Source organism: Rhynchophorus ferrugineus, unplaced genomic scaffold, assembly GCF_030347505.1.
Source record: "Rhynchophorus ferrugineus isolate W39M unplaced genomic scaffold, kcgeb_rfMv2 rfM3, whole genome shotgun sequence".
Taxonomy (NCBI): Eukaryota; Metazoa; Arthropoda; class Insecta; order Coleoptera; family Curculionidae; genus Rhynchophorus; species Rhynchophorus ferrugineus.
Genome location: NW_027472582.1, coordinates 32,142,776 through 32,159,427, shown reverse-complemented (window position 1 = coordinate 32,159,427; position 16,652 = coordinate 32,142,776). Strand labels below are relative to the sequence as shown.

The window sequence follows — 16,652 nt, the reverse complement described above, 5'->3', positions numbered from 1 at the left end:
TACTCATCCTGCCATTACACTCAAAGCATAAATAATAATGTGTAATCAATAATATTAATTGGGACAGAAATTGGGAATATATGCGACATTAACAATAACATAATCTCCATGGAAATCAACTCAAAGCAAGGAAAGTTCAGTTTTTCTCGGTAAGGTTCGTACTCCAAACATTATTTGATGGCTTTCATTGTTTGCTTCTGAGGCGCCTATTCTGTTGTTCATAACCTTACTTTTCACAATGGCATGCCAAAACTATGTCATGTTAGCTCTTGGCGACGAACAGAATGCAGTTCTAGGAGCCGTCGATCTGGCCAACAAATTTGAGCGAACATGGGAAAAATTGGCGGGATTATGAATGATATGTTTTGACTTTGAGAAAATAACCATGTTTTTCCTTGTAGTTTAAATAAAATAATTATATAAAAACCTTTTACTTGCAGGAATCTTATTATGATATCTGAAATAATATTGAACTTTGATTTTTATTTTGCAAATGGTAATTACAAAAAAACTGTGTCGAAATTATATATTGTGTCTCTTATCATATACTGAAGGGAATTACATTTATTGATGCTCTCGGTAGTACAAAATTTTTGAAAGAATATGGAAAACGTATTTCACAACTGGTGAGAGAAAATATGTTTAAAAATAATATCATATAAAATTATTATTAACAACATAACTAACTAATTGTATTTAATTCATAGAACAATGCAAACATTTTAAAATGCAACGAACGCATCAACATGTAAAAAAAAGAACTTTCTTCGACCTAAAATATAAAATAAATCTCTAAAAACAGTAGTTTTAGAGAAAAGAGTCTCTTACCTATGTCATTCTTTAGACAGCAGATATATCATTACATTCAAGGTGTTGTACTCCTTTCATAGTATCATTTTTTCCAAGAATATCTCAAATGTGCTTGTTAGCAAGTTTATTTTTTACTTTATAATTTGAAAAGATACTAGCATAATATCCTCTTATAAGGACTGTGGCTCTTCCATCCAAATCATCCAAATTGTGTCTGAAATAATTTAAACCCACTTAACAAATATTTCACTTTCAAAATAGTAATAAAATATATACAAAATACATCATGCAGTAAATACAAATTCATACCTGTTTATATAATTTCTGTCCCTATCATTGATGACTGATGACTCCATTTATACATTTTGTGCCACCAAATAAAGGTAATATTCTTAATTTAAGGTTTTATTATGTCTACCTCATAGTGAAATTTACATATATACATTCTTTTCTCTTGGGACATTATATCTTCTGGTGATTTTGGATCATTTTGTAACGGTTATAGAATTGTAAATATTTGAAATATTTTCACAAATCTATAAATAGAATACTAAAACCGTATAAACATAAGAGTTTTATGTTATATTCTTACCTTAAAGTTCAAACGAGTTGAATTTCAATATTATTCGCATTTTCATTCTTATCATAACTTTGTTTATTATGTTACCGGCCATACAATAATTTGATACTCTTTTAGAAGCGATTAGACGGTACATATTATTTCAGCAATAAACATTATTTTTTAGGAAAAGAACACTACACGTACTGTCGAAAAATGATTCACAAGACATTTCATTTTGGCATGCCATTGTGAAAAGTATGGTTATAAACAAAAGAGTACAGGGTATCCGAACCAAACGATGAAAATCGTTAAATGATTTTTGGAGACAGAAACTCTCCGAGAAGAACCGAACGGCCCACGAATTAATTTCGATAACCACGAATGGAGAGATTTTCGCCGAATCTATGCCGAATCTTCGCGCAGATACCGAACGTTCGCTTCGTTCATCTCTCTACTCACCATTAGATATTATTGGTTGTAATAAAAATATTGATAGTCTCACGTCGTGCGTACGTTGTATATGACAGAACTTCCTATTCGAGTTGCAACAGCGTATTTATTCTTCACTGTTCTTGTAATATTTGGTAGACCATAGTGATGCAAGAGGATGACTTTGCTTCTGTTACTATAGTGAAGAGGTGTTTTTTTTGCAACAATACCTCTTTCAATTTATTGAATTGATATTGTCAATAACTGTTTTATTTAATAAAAAGTTTTAACTGCACCACACCTTGCTGATCTTACAATATGCAAAACAAGACTGGCTATGAATATTCCCCTTGATCGATGTGGATGGTTCTCCTCGATTTTTTATGCTTTTGATGGTCGTAATAGACATACTTTTCACCACAAGTCACAATACGCGACAGACCTGGCAGTGAATGAAACCGCGATGTTGAAACAGTTCGAGATCAAATTTCTCTTTAATTCAAATGGTAGCTATTTTCCCATTGGGATGTGACAGAGCCGCATCACCATAAGTTTACATTCTACGCTTCTACATTCTTTTATACTTCTAGAAGCGTTTTATAGATTTTGTAAGCAGATTTCCTTAAATCAAGCAACAAAAGTAATAAACGTTGTCAACTGTCATTTCATGTAGAGAAATGTCAAAAGCTTCGAATTTAACAGTTAAGTTGGGTTGTTGACAGTTGTTTACATTAATACTTCGCATTTTGAATAATAGATATTGCTGGTTGGTTAAAATATGATCAAAATTAGAATGATCAATATTAAATATAACCATACATTATATTTAAAAGCTGAAATAATTGCCGCAAAGGCTGTAAGTTAACCTCATTTTCTAATTTAGCAATTGGACATAATAATTGTAACTAAAATATAGCTATAGTCCATCCAAAATACCAGTGAACTTCAATCAATATGTATAATATATTTCCTATTGCATTTTGTACATTTGTTTTAATATCAGACGATATTTTGGTTCTCATTTTATTCCAATTAAATAGAGATACAATGTGTTGTATACTATGTCTATATATGTGAGGTAGATGAGAGGTTTGTATTTGATCCACATAGATCAGAGTTAATTATTTAGCAATCATATACTTTCAAGGTGTATTTTCTTCATCGAATTGTTTAAGATTGAAAATCGTTTTTGTTGTTCAAAATTAGTTATTATAGTACCTGAACAAAATTTTACTTAATAGTTCAACAACCGTATCCGTGTCTAGAATATACAATATAGTAATTATTCTAGGAATTCTAAAATTTTATATCACTGCAATAAAGTGGCCTTCTGATAAGATTCTATTTAAGCATACCAAACTACGCTAGACGCTACAAGAATAAAGAAAATGTTAAATGACCCCCGTATCAAGCACATATCGTTAGGTCTCTCTTTTCGACCTCTTGTTCGAACAAAAGATAGAACTAGTCGTAGCAGAGTTGAACGTGTTGCGGTACCACGTGCACATGTAACTCTGGAGGCTGCGAATAAAATTTCATAATTTCGCAAACCGTAGTTGCAATTCCAGAAGGCTCGATGTTTTCTAGAAGATCGAACGGTACGATCCATATTAAAAGCCGAGCAGTTTCCACCGATGACGGTTAGGTCACCGGCAAAAAGTCAGTCGCCGTTCACTTGTTCGACGACTTTGGCCGGTGTTTACCGACCAGTCAGAAAGACCGGGCGACTACCTACAATTTTAAATACCTTTCTCCCGTAACTTGTTATGTAGTTTAGTCACAGAACCGTATTGTTGACGAGCGAAGCGTCCGAGGTGTATGAGTTCGGTCCTATACATTGGCTCATCAATGAGCTGCTAAACGAGTTTCGGTTTTGTTGTGTTGTTATTAAACACTTTTTAGACATTGTTGAAATTGTGCACTGTACGGACGTAGGAGAGTTAAACTGAAAAGAAAACATTCCTATTTTTCTTTATGGTATGTATTAAAATTTTTATGTTTATAATTCTACGAGTCAGGTACTTTGCCTAGAATATTATCACCTACTTTAATATATAAATATCTGAAAGGTTACATGTTTGAAATCCTGCTTACAAATACAGAAATACTATCTGTTTAATCTTACCGTTGGGCAATAATCCTGCTCCACATTCAGGTTAGTTTAGAAATTATAGTTTCGAAATTATTTATTACTAATATATTCGGAAATCAAGTAATTGAATGTCAGTGTCAAATGTTACATGGATGTAAACATAATCTACCAAAATACAACCTGTTGATCTGTCATGGTTATATGTCAACTGTCAAAAATTAAGTAAAATCGATTATAACATTTTGTAATACATACGACAATTTTGAATATTAATAATTAATAGCAACATCAAGAAATTTTGTAAATACAAAATATTTCAGCATATTTTTGTGGTTTAATATTAAAAGCATTAATTATTATGAAACATTTAAATAGCTTACGAGTATTAACATAATTATGTTCTGAAGCATTAAGGTATTTATTCAAAATACCACAGTTAATACCTCTGCCTGTAAACAAACATAAATAATTGGCAATTCGCTATAGATAACATCTCGTAGGTAATGTTTTACACAGTTTCATATTGGAAACCTTTCACTTCTCTAAAAATCAGAGCTGCCTTTTTTTATTACATTTGACTTTTAAATTTTGATATTTGCATTGAGTAATGTATTTCTGTTGAGCTAAAATACAAATTAACGTAAAAATTTTAGTTGCTTCATTTAGTAATATTTTGTAAAGATATTGTTTTCGCGAAATATTTTTACTGTTTTTTATTTAACACATAAGATGGGAGTAAACATATTATTAAATAATGTACTAATATTTTAATTAAAATTATAATAAATTCATTATTACATAAAATTGTTTATTTTTATAATTACTTCATCTGTTTAGTTAGCTAGTAATCTATGATATTTTATTCATAATGTATTAAATGGAACAATTGACACTACATTTATTATTTGGATGGATTTTCTTAATCGTGGTTTAGTAATCTTATTTCATGCTTTAAGGCGGATAAATATTGAATAACTTCATAAATCCTTTTGATTTGGAGGTCATGGTTCAGTCCTTCGTTTGTTTTAGTGTAACCTCAAACATCCAAATTGACTATATGATCTCTGAAAAGCCACTCTCTGATATTAGGTCAAGTTAAGAGTATCTTCCCACTAACTAGTACAATTGCTTGATTTTGAGTCTGATCTATTTTGCTTTTAAGCTGTGTTTTCAAGTCTGTAATCCATTTGTAGTTCTTGATGACTGCAACTTGTATTTCTTTTAATGTCACGTTCTGACTTAATTTTGCAGAAAGAATGTATTCAAAAACTTTTGATATTTGATGTAGTAGTATATTTAATTCACTCTGGTCGGTCATCAACATCTTTAACTGAAGTTGACATTGCCAACGTGAAGGAAATGATGACTGCAAAACAAATTTGCCGAAAAATACTCGATTCTTGGATAGCAAATTTCTGGATAAAATTTCAATAAATTAAACCTTTGAACAACCACCGATATAGCTTCGGTCAACTTTTACTCTTTTCGAAAACTCACGAGTTTTTGTATAAATAGAAGATAAGAAACAGGAAGTAAGAACTGTCCATAAATAATACATAATTTATGTAATAATAAATACTTATTATGTGACATGCGATCATTCTTATATTATATTTAATATAACTTGTTTAAAACATTTTTAAATCAATTATGTTATTAATTTTTTGCAACACAATGTCTACGTACATAAGCATTCTTTGAATAATATATCAATATAAACAAAAAAACTGCGCTTTATTTTATGTTGACTTAATCGGAAGTAGTTTATAAATAATACATAGCCGTACTTTATTAATTAAACGAACACTGGACCAGAGTGGGGTACAATAATCAGAAACATAAATCTTGAGGAATTGTAAAATATAAGGGTTTTGCCAAGAAAAAACATGAATCAGATTTTTTAAACAAATATATTATCATATATTTACAATGCTTATTCATCTTGAAACGTTTTCATTTAAATATTTATAATAAAAAACAAAATATTTAAGTATATTTTATTTAGACGACCAAAATACACATATATTTAAGACAAATATTAAATTATTTTTAAAATGTGACATTTTTGTCTGCGATTCAAAGTCCGAATTATACAACACCTGAAAATGAATGAAAAATGACGAATGTACTTTTTTAAATTTAAACTTAAAATTATATTGTAACATCGAATAACGTTAAGTATACGTTTTATTAAACTTTATTTTAATCCATATAAATTAGTTAACATTATTATCCATATAAATTATATCCATCCATATAAATTAGTTAACAAAATTAGCTGATATTTCTCAATCGTTACAGATGATGTCTCCAGGAGAAAAGCTTTGCTGACTAGACCGTGATATCTATAGCTCACATATCGTTATCATCCTCCCAATAGCTTTGGGGTTAGAGGGCGTCTAAGATATTTTCCTGTGTGCTTTGAACATAATTCTAATATATGTTTATGCATGAATATATGAATATATGTTTCTTTAGCACCCTTCCAATGCGGTCTGTCGTTCTTTGAAGAAATGGAAGAACTGTTAGGGAAACGTTTTTCAGTCTTGTCTGCTTCTTATTTCCGTTTTTATAGTAGGTGGTTCAATAAACGACTCAAATCAGGAAGTCAGTAATTCGGATATGAGCTACCGCGTCTAAGTCTCACGTCTAAATTAAATAGCAAATTTCGCACATATCACAAAAATATTTAAGCCTTATGTAAATATTTTTATCACAATAATTTGGCGTGTAAGAAGAAATGTTACAATATTTTGCTTTAATATTATAAATTATTATATATCTTATTCAAATTGGAAAATATTTTTATTTGAATTATCGAATAATTGGATTGCTTTATCGTTCTCGTGATGTTAGAGTCGTTATTTATAACTCTTTCTATATATTCAAAGCGATTGACGGGACAACTTCATGCTGTTGGGATAGTTGTTTTTGTAAATGTGATTGTCCATAGGCAAGATAGTAAGTCGTGTAAAAGTCGACAACAAAAACACGCATTAACCAAGCTGGGTAAGACCAGATATTCTGGAATAGTATCTAAGTTGATCCTTGGCAAGTTATATGCTAAATGCCGAGAACAATGGTTTGGAGCCTATATTAAGCGGTAAGTCAGTTCAGAAAAACACCAGTTTGTAAAAGGAGACTCTAAAACATAATAAAAAAAACTAAATTTCCTGAACTAAACTGAAGTATTAATTTAGTTTCTGACATACCAAGGCATGTTAATAATATTTTTCTAGAATTGTGTATATCATATCCTGTTTTTTTCTGTATTTGCTGTATATATTGGAAATTTATTGAATTTATTCTTAATGTATATTAACATGAAATTATTAAACAATACATTAGTTTAAATGACATATGCCTGTTATATGATACGAAGAAGTTTATAAATAATAACCTATGTATGTATATATCAATAAATTATTAATAAATAAAACACAAAAATACGAAACGTAATAATATATAAAGAACAATTTGAAAGTAATTTATGTATTCAAAATAAACAAATATTACATTATTTTGGACAGGATGACTTTTGTGTCTACGAGTCAGATGTCTAAAGTCCATCATGTAAAACACGTTTTTGAATTCGTTTTACACGTTTAGGAATTCTTAGAATATACCGGAACGCCATAATCAATGAATAAAAATATTTTTAAATGATAAATTTAAGCATATTTTTTTCAAACTACATAGGAGTTAACATTTATGTTGTATTGTCTAAATAAAATAATTAATTCTTAGGTCAATAGCGTATTGACCCACATGCGTAACGGATTCAATTAGTTCACGAATGGTTGTGTGCAAAAATTAGTAATATCTAATGTTACAGTACAATATTGTAAATAATATGAACAATTTTCCCTACTAATCGGATAAAGCATTGGGATTTGGTAGTTTGAGTTCATTTGCGTTCATTGCGTAAGATATAGAGAAGCTTGTCCCAATATACATTTTTTTGTTATATTTTAGAGTCTTATTTTTACTAATTAGGGTTTATCTCGACTGTACCTACTGCTTAACGTAGACTCCGAATCGCGTTATTCGGCATTAAACCTTGTAACTGTCAAGTAACCAACTTAAAGTTCATCCCAGAAGACATGTGGTCTTACCCAGCCTGGTTACTGACGTTACTGGGATGATTTTCCTTATCGGATTTTTGCACTTTGATTTTGCAACTTAAATATAATCATACTCCAGCGGGATTCAAATCCGCGTACTGACTATGGCAACAGTAGGAGGGCCGTCCTGTCGTCTTGACCACTGCGCCTGTAAAGCCAGTTCCCAATATACTCTGCAATATGTAAAAATTAGTACGATGACAGTAATCAGCAATCACAAACACATTATATTTATCTATTGAAATTAGATTAATCGATTAATAAAAAAGTATTTATATTTAGGTCCAAACTATTTATTTATTTTAACCACAAAATATCACAATTAGTCATGATAAGGAGAATATCCGGCAGCGCAAATATCAAGTGTTAAATGACAGAATTTATGAGGACCTCGGAAGCGGTAAAAATTATTGATATACTATTATTTTTTTAAAAGGTCGTTGAAAAAATTGTTTTTTTAATACCTTTCCTATCTTCGAAAAAAGTATAAATATAGTATTTGTAAAGATTATATTGATGTATCGATAGGTTTAAGAAGCAAATGAAGAATATGAAATGAATAAGAAGCAAAATCATTTTATTCTGCGCCAACTACGACAATTTTTTAGTTCTTTCATCGTTTGTTCTTATATTTTTTGATTTCATATGCCATTGCACAAGACCACACACTATTTATTCAGATTAGAATTCATTTTCATATAATTGTCGTTATAATTTATTATGTACTAGAGTCCATTAGCAATATTTACAGACTATGTATACGAAAATAATAATATAATAATTTTAACACCCAATATAATGTAAAACTATGTATTTTAGTGAAATTTATATTATTGTGGTTTGGCTCTTGTTATTATTTTATTTTGCATTTTATTCTGTTCTGGTTACAATATATAAAGATTTGCATCACTAAAATTTGCTTAAGAGTAGCTTTCTTGATATACTACTGTTTATTTTAACCTTTTGTCCCTCTCTGATCACTGATATGTGAAATGAAATAAACTTGTAGAAATCGACTTTACTGTATTATTTTATACTTCTATTTTTCTGTTTTCTTCCGTAAATCATCCGTAAATTTATTTATTCAATCACGATATGGAAATATTGCTTGCTTTATCATTATTAGTTATAATATACTACATTATCTATTTTAATATAGTTTATTTTTTATGTTGTTTTTAATTAGTTTACTTTCTATTTTAATTTTTAAACTAACAATTAAATTAAAAGTTAAATATAATTATATTTAAGTAATTGTTAATTGATTACACATCGCTTCTTTACCAATTTGTTTATCATATACGTTGCTAAGGTACTGAGTGATCGCCAATGTCTTTGTAATCTAATCATCAATACGTAGGCTTCTAAAGTTTTAATGATTTATCTATTATATTTGAGTTAATAATTATTGCTTTAATCAGATTATTTTTTTATACATATAAATTTATTTAATGATTCAATATTTGAAAAAATACTATAATAAAATATAATAAAGTAACATAACAGTCTCTTTCATCCACCGGATGAAATTTATCGGGGGATTTACTATTAAAGTCTACCGAAAACGGTAACAGCTGGTACATAGTATCATTAAATGTCAGTTCAAAGTTTTCATTTTGTCCGGGTGAAATATTGCACTATGTCCATTCCTAGCTTTTGTGTATAAAGAAACACAATACAGACATGCACAATAACCATTGTAATATATATATATATATATATATATATATATATATATATATATATATATATATATATATATATATATTTCGGTCATTGTTAATAATACATCAGGAGTCATGGGATATAATCATGTATTATCTCTAGAAATAAGCAACACGAAATAATTTTAAACTTTTTCAAAAATATATTTTTGTTTTGTGTAGATTTTATAATTAACCAATTATTTTATATTGGTAAAATATTTAAATGGTTTGATTTATTAGTTTATATATTCAAACAATTATTAATTAATTTAGCCAAATTTAATTAAGGTTGTCTTTATCATAATATATTTTAAATAATGTTATCACAAAGTTTTATAATTAAACCTTTAGATCATACAAGCATACCAAAAAAATACAGTTGAAGCAAAAACTTGGATTGATGCCGACTTTCAGGACACTGCACAGGAAAATCAACCATCAAGGATTGGTATGCTAAGTTTAGATGGGGTGAAATGGGCACCGAAGACGGTGAACGCAGTAGACGCCCAAAAGAGGTTGTTACCGATGAATGATTGATTTTGAATGACCATAAATTGAAATTGAATGAAATAGCAGACACTCTAAAGATATCAACTGAACGTGTACATTATATGATTCACGAATATTTAGGTATGAGAAACCTCTGTTGCAAAGAGGGTGGCGCGAGCTCACTTTTGACCAAAAACAACGACGAGTTGATGATTCGGAGTAGTGTTTGAAGATGATCAAGCGTAATAAACCTGAGTTTTTTGCGTCGATATGTGACAATGGATGAAACATGGCTCCATCATTTCACTCCGAAGTCCAGTCGACAATCATCCGAGTGGACTGCGTGGGAAAACGCAACAGTCGGCTGGCAAGGTTATGGCGTCTCTATTTTGGAATGCACATGGAATAATTTTCATTGATTACCTTGAAAAAGGAAGGACCATCATCAGCCACTATTACATAGCGTTATTGGACCGTTTGAAGGACGAAAACGGCCGAATTTGAAGAAAAATAAAGTGCCGCTTCTCCAAGACAATGCACCGTGCCACAAGTCATTGAAAAGGATAGCAAAAATCCATGAATTGGGCTTTGAATTGCTTCCTCATCCACCATATTTTCTAGATCTGGCCCCCAGCGACTATTTCCTGTTCTCAGATCACAAAAGAATGCTCGCTGGGAAGAAATTTTCGTCGAATGAAGAGGTAATCGCTGAAACTGAGGCCTATTTTGAAGCAAAGGTCAAATCGTATTACAAAAATGGTATCGAAAAGTTGGAGGGTCGCTATAACCAGTATATCACCCTTGAAGGGAATTATGTTGATGTTTGATTAATTTTGGCAAAAAATGTTTTACTATGGTAGGCCGGGGACTTTTCACTTGACCTGTTAGGGGGTATAATCTGCCTTTAAATAAATATATAAAGGCAGTCGATCTTTAGATACTTCAGAATAGTAAAGCGAGGAGTATTTTTTTAAACTTGATTCTATATTAAAACTAGTCTCTTGAACCAACCATTAATTTATTTCTAGCAATTATTAGTTTACATATACTAAGTAACAATTAGCTGTAGTTCAGTTCGCTTACTATTACACATTTCTCAAGGTTTGGTCCTCCTTGGTCTAGGAACGACGTATTATTCATCTAGTTCTGGATTTTATTGGGGTGGAGCTTGGCTTCATATTTCCCAGTGAACCTCTTAATTTCTTGTTTCACTATAGGGTAGTGCAATATCGAAGTTTTCATTAGGTATATAGCAAGTGGCGCTCACTGCGTGAACATCACTTCTACCACTTTCTAGTATGCAGTAGGCTACTATAAAAACATTGGTAAGCTTTATTATGATTTTTCTAGGGAATTGTTTTCTCCAGTGGTTAGATCAAATCGTAGTTACTTTTCTTAGATTCAGATTTATTCTTATCTCATTGCTTAGTACTTTTGTGATAACTGCTATAGTTTCGGATTTTAGGTTATAATTAAAAATATGGCGTAATTTGTCTATCCTTGGTTGGATATACTTTAGTCAGACGTTCAAAGAGCTGTTCTCGTTTATTGCTTGTGGCCAATAACTTTTTATTGGAGGGATAGATGTTATATATAATGATGATGATAGATGGATAGATGCATTTTAATATTTTTGGTTACTTTCCAGAGTGTGTAGTCGGTTTTGTACGTGGCTATTGATTTTGTGGCTATTTTTTGCGTAGCTGTTTTGATTACGTAGCTTGCAGATAAACGCTCGTTATTTGGATATAGATTCCTGCCTGCTGATCTTCAATTTCTCTAAAATTTGATTCGAGCAATCTTGTTAAAACATAGATCTAAAAAATATAGAGAACTAAAGATTTTAAGAGGGTATTAATTATATTATTCAATAAAATATATTGGTTTGTTCTACACTTTATATCTATCTGTCAATAACATATTAATAATCTTTCAAAAGTATTCTTATGAAAACGATTGTATTAAATCGTAAATTGCTTTTAAAAATAACATTTATTAAATCTGAATTTTTGTAATTTTTATTTCACACATTTAGTGAATAATAATGGACATATCGTTATGTATCTATCCGTGATAATCACTATAATAATTGCCGTATCCATTTCATTAATTGTTTAAAATGCAACATAAACCTTGGACTAGTTTTTCTATTACTTTAACAAAATGAAAAATTAATCGATAATTAAATTCTTAAATAATGAAAAAACTACGTTTATTATTACGTGACCAATTTCAAATTTTATTGTCTTTAAATGCATATAATTCTCTAAGTTCGTTAATTGAAAATTAATATAGTGTTAATATTATTATTAATTTGCGTTCATCAATCAATTGTATATGTATTTTGTATATAACTGAGCTGTGTTGATTGACTAAAAATAGCCGATATTTCAATTTGTTACAACTTCAACTTGCATATCAAAACCTTTTTATTAAACTAAATTTACTGACTAGGTTGTAATGGGGGGATGGGTGTCAATATGACATGACTTGATGTATAGTGTGCCTGCCTATTTTCTATAAACCTCATATTCTAGGTGATCGTTGTCCTTTCGTTAAACTGAAACGGAATTTTATTGGATTATTCTCGATATCCATGGTGAATTGGGTGTCTGGAAATGGAGAATTTATAGTCAATTCAAAATAGCAGTGACATGAGTGTCAATATATGGCTGTCTAAAGTTGTAAATTCGTTTTATAGTCAGGCAATATTATCCTTGTCATTTTATTATATTTAAAAAGGAATAGAATGCGAAATAGAATTAAAGAAGTTCGAACATGTAACGGAATGAGCCTGCAAAAGTTGTCCGTTTGCCAAACGTCTGAAAATTCTTCAATATTATAATTATAGGTTATAAACCCACAAACGTTGTTTTAACGCTTTGTTTTGATAAATTTGAAATCGCCGCAGTTTGTATTAAAAATATTTTTTGCGCCTTGCAGCTGCGCTGTATATTAGTACAGACATGGTCACTAAAATATCTCAAAAAATAAAAAAAATATATAACCTTAAATTCGCCAAAAAGAACCCTTAAATTCGCCAAGAGGAATCAAGCTCAATCATGGTGTTTCAGAGATCAAATATACGAAATGTATAAAACAGTAAGTAGTTTTTTCAATCGAAACATAATTTAATACAATTACTTCAGAGAAAATTGTTAGTCTGGATAGTATCTACAAAGATCCAAAAGATATACAGCTATTTGAGAGATATAGAACATCCGTTCATACATTCTTTGATAATATAGGATTAAAGTGGTGTAAAGATAACCCACGAAGGGGTTTAATGGAACTTCTAAAGATTGCTTTTAAAATAATACAATTTTTAAAAACATATAACAAAATCAAGGAAAAATTTTATCAATTTATATATATTAAAAAAGACAAGTTCATTCAGAATTCACATTGGGTTGCTCATGGCAAGATGATAATAAATATAGTGTAAAGACAACAAAGGGTCGAAAAAGGTAAACGTTGGAATAACTATCGATTAGGTTTTGTTAGTCATAACATAATGCATCAATACATTATGCAAAATCTGGATTTATGGAAAGCGACATTGTCGAAAATAACACCTTCGATTTGTATGAGCTCGATCGGACACATTGAAGAAGAAATTGACAAATGGTAGAATTTTGAGCAAGTTTTTAATGGATTGGAAATAAATAGCTTGGCTATTAACTTGACTAGTATTTCTGAAAGCGACTGTGAGTGAATAAGACTTTATTAATGTTGGTTTATGAATCAATACTGACGATTACCAAGACAGGGTGATGAAAGAGGAAAGCACTAAAGGTCAGTATACAATTAATATACTTTAATTGTAGGGAATTGTATTATAGTGTGAAAGCTTTATGAGCATATGTATTATTCTTCAGAATATACATTACCGTTTGGTTAACATGTATAAGTAGAGAAATAACACAAGTGGCAACATTGGGACGTTTCCCGTATCACTGCTATTTTGAATTGACTATAAATGAGCCAAGAATTGGTTAAGTATGTCCATTCCATAATTCCATGGTGTCGTTCATTTTTGTAGAGTACTGGCTAGTGTTTGGTTTTAAAAATATTCTAGGAGACTTTGACTGTAATAGGAGATATGGGGGAACTCATATAGAGTTTTTATTTTGATACGGATTAGCACTTGCTGGTCTCTGGAAATTTTTATTTAGGTATTTAGGAAGATCGTAGGTTGGGCCTTCGACGGTGTAGATAACTGGATGTAGAGGGATGAAAGGTTTATGGAAGTCTGCATAATCAGATTCATATATATATATATATATATATATATATATATATATATATAATGGAATAACATTTTAGAATTTCATTCCTACGCATTCAGTTATAGGTTTAACGTCAGTATTAGAAACGTATTTCGATTGAGTAATTTTTTGAATGCATCTTTAAAATGTTATATATGCATGAACATATAATACACACTTAAAATAACGTAGAAATATACTTTGAGGTTCTGTAACAATTTAAATTAAATGTATTTAACTAATAATGGGAGAAGTTCATTAGTATGTTTGACAAATTATTTAGTTGATTAAAATGCAATTACATCACGACCCGATGGCGGCAATTTTCTAATGGAAAATAACAATAAAGTGAACTGCAATATAGACATAATTAGTTGATGTATCTAAATATTATTTTCTTATGCGCCATTGTGGTAAATTAATATATTAAATGGCCCAGCGAATTAGTCTAGTGGACTGGAGCAGCTGGTCCATTCGCTTGTTGGTTAAATTATAGTACCATTAAATCAAGCAGGTCGTTTCAATTAAAATTATTGAATAACACTGATAAATATATTGTCAAACATTTTACTGTCTATTATATATTTTTCTCCATAATCTGTAATGTAAATTATATCCCTTATATTTTTGGAAATAACATTATTATTGATCTATTTTTCCAAATTTATTTCATATTTTCAGTACTCAAAACGATTTTTTTGATCTCCCTAAATGACTCTTCAATAATTCTGATCATTCAAAACATCACACAGCCGAGACACAAAATTTAGTCAATATTTTTTGTTGATAGTTTCGTCATGTGGAAACATTTTATAATAATTGCCCAACAAATGTAAATGTTGATGTTTAAAATAATAATGCAACTTTGCTGAGCGATCGTCTCGTATTAATAACTATTAATAGTATGTGATATTAAAAAATCCTTACACTTATATCTATTATTTAATTAGCTAACATTGAATTTTAATTTCCTTATGCTATAAATATTTTAGGGAAATTTGACCATATTAAATAACGGAAGTAATAAAATTATTTATGCATTTCATCATCAGCATTATCAATAAAAAATTCTTAGATATATTGAAGTAAAAAATATATAAGGTCAAGATAATCAAATAATTTTAAATTATTTTGTCTATATATTATCGATGTTAATATATGATTTTGTCGATAATATTCAGCTACTTGCCATTCTAATAGTTTGTTATTAATATTAAATACAATAATTTATTACCAAATTATTTGATGATGTGATTTTTTAGAAATATACATTATATTAATTTTTTAAATATATTTTATTGTTCTATATTATAATGTACAAGCAATAAAATGCGATAATAACTGATATTATACATATTATGATTTTTAATGTAATACTGCTATCTTATTATACTGAAACTATTTAAAATACCTTGTATTACGTTAAAGAAGACTAATAATTATTGGAATAGGCTTGGCAAAGCGAAGGCAATGTGGACTTATAGCATACAGATCTGGTAGTGGCCTGTTAAGATAAGTGTCTAGTCATTCAGAATAAAAAATATAATGTAACACTGTTAAAATATTTGTCTCATTAGAAACATATATATTTACAGATAAAGACTATAGATTAGACTCTTATAAATCATGCAAAAAATCCTGCAGAGTTAGCCTTTAAGTACGAAATTTCAAACAGTCTAATTCATCGTCAACGTTGACAACCAATAAGTAGATAAAATGAATCCTTGAGTTGGTCTAATAAAAAATGTTAATAGTTGAATAAAAATATTATTATGAGTAACATAACTTCTGTTAAATTTACATGTTACTATTATACAGGTATTATTTTATTCAATATATAATTTGGCATCTTAAAAAAGGGTCTTTCAGTACTTAAATCCTTTGTAGATTTCAGATTTCCTTGGAAATGATATGAATGATTTAATTAGTGGTATACGTTCCATCAATATGAGTAAGTTATAAATATTTAAGCCATCATACCCAAACTAATTATAATAGGTTGTTAGATAATATGATTATTAGATAAAAGGAGAATGCATTTGAAATATGGTCCCATTAATGGAAAACTCATACATACAATAAAGATTTTAGTTCATTAGATGATTTGTATACTTCGTGGGTGATAGTTAAAGGTAATTTATTTCATGATGTACCATAAAAGATATCTTTTTT

At 29.4% G+C, this 16,652-nt stretch overlaps 1 protein-coding gene across 2 annotated transcripts in view; it reads left to right on the top strand.

Annotated features, from left to right (window-relative positions):
* Positions 1-3,340: 3,340 nt before the first annotated feature.
* The window catches only part of LOC143193921 (uncharacterized), an 86,682-nt gene continuing 73,370 nt past the window's right edge, over positions 3,341-16,652 (top strand). The window contains exon 1 of one of the 2 annotated variants that reach the window (XM_076400360.1): positions 3,341-3,778. The gene's annotated coding sequence lies outside the window, so the exon portion shown is untranslated. The remainder of the gene's footprint in view (positions 3,779-16,652) is intronic. The other variant, XM_076400361.1, reaches the window with a different exon arrangement.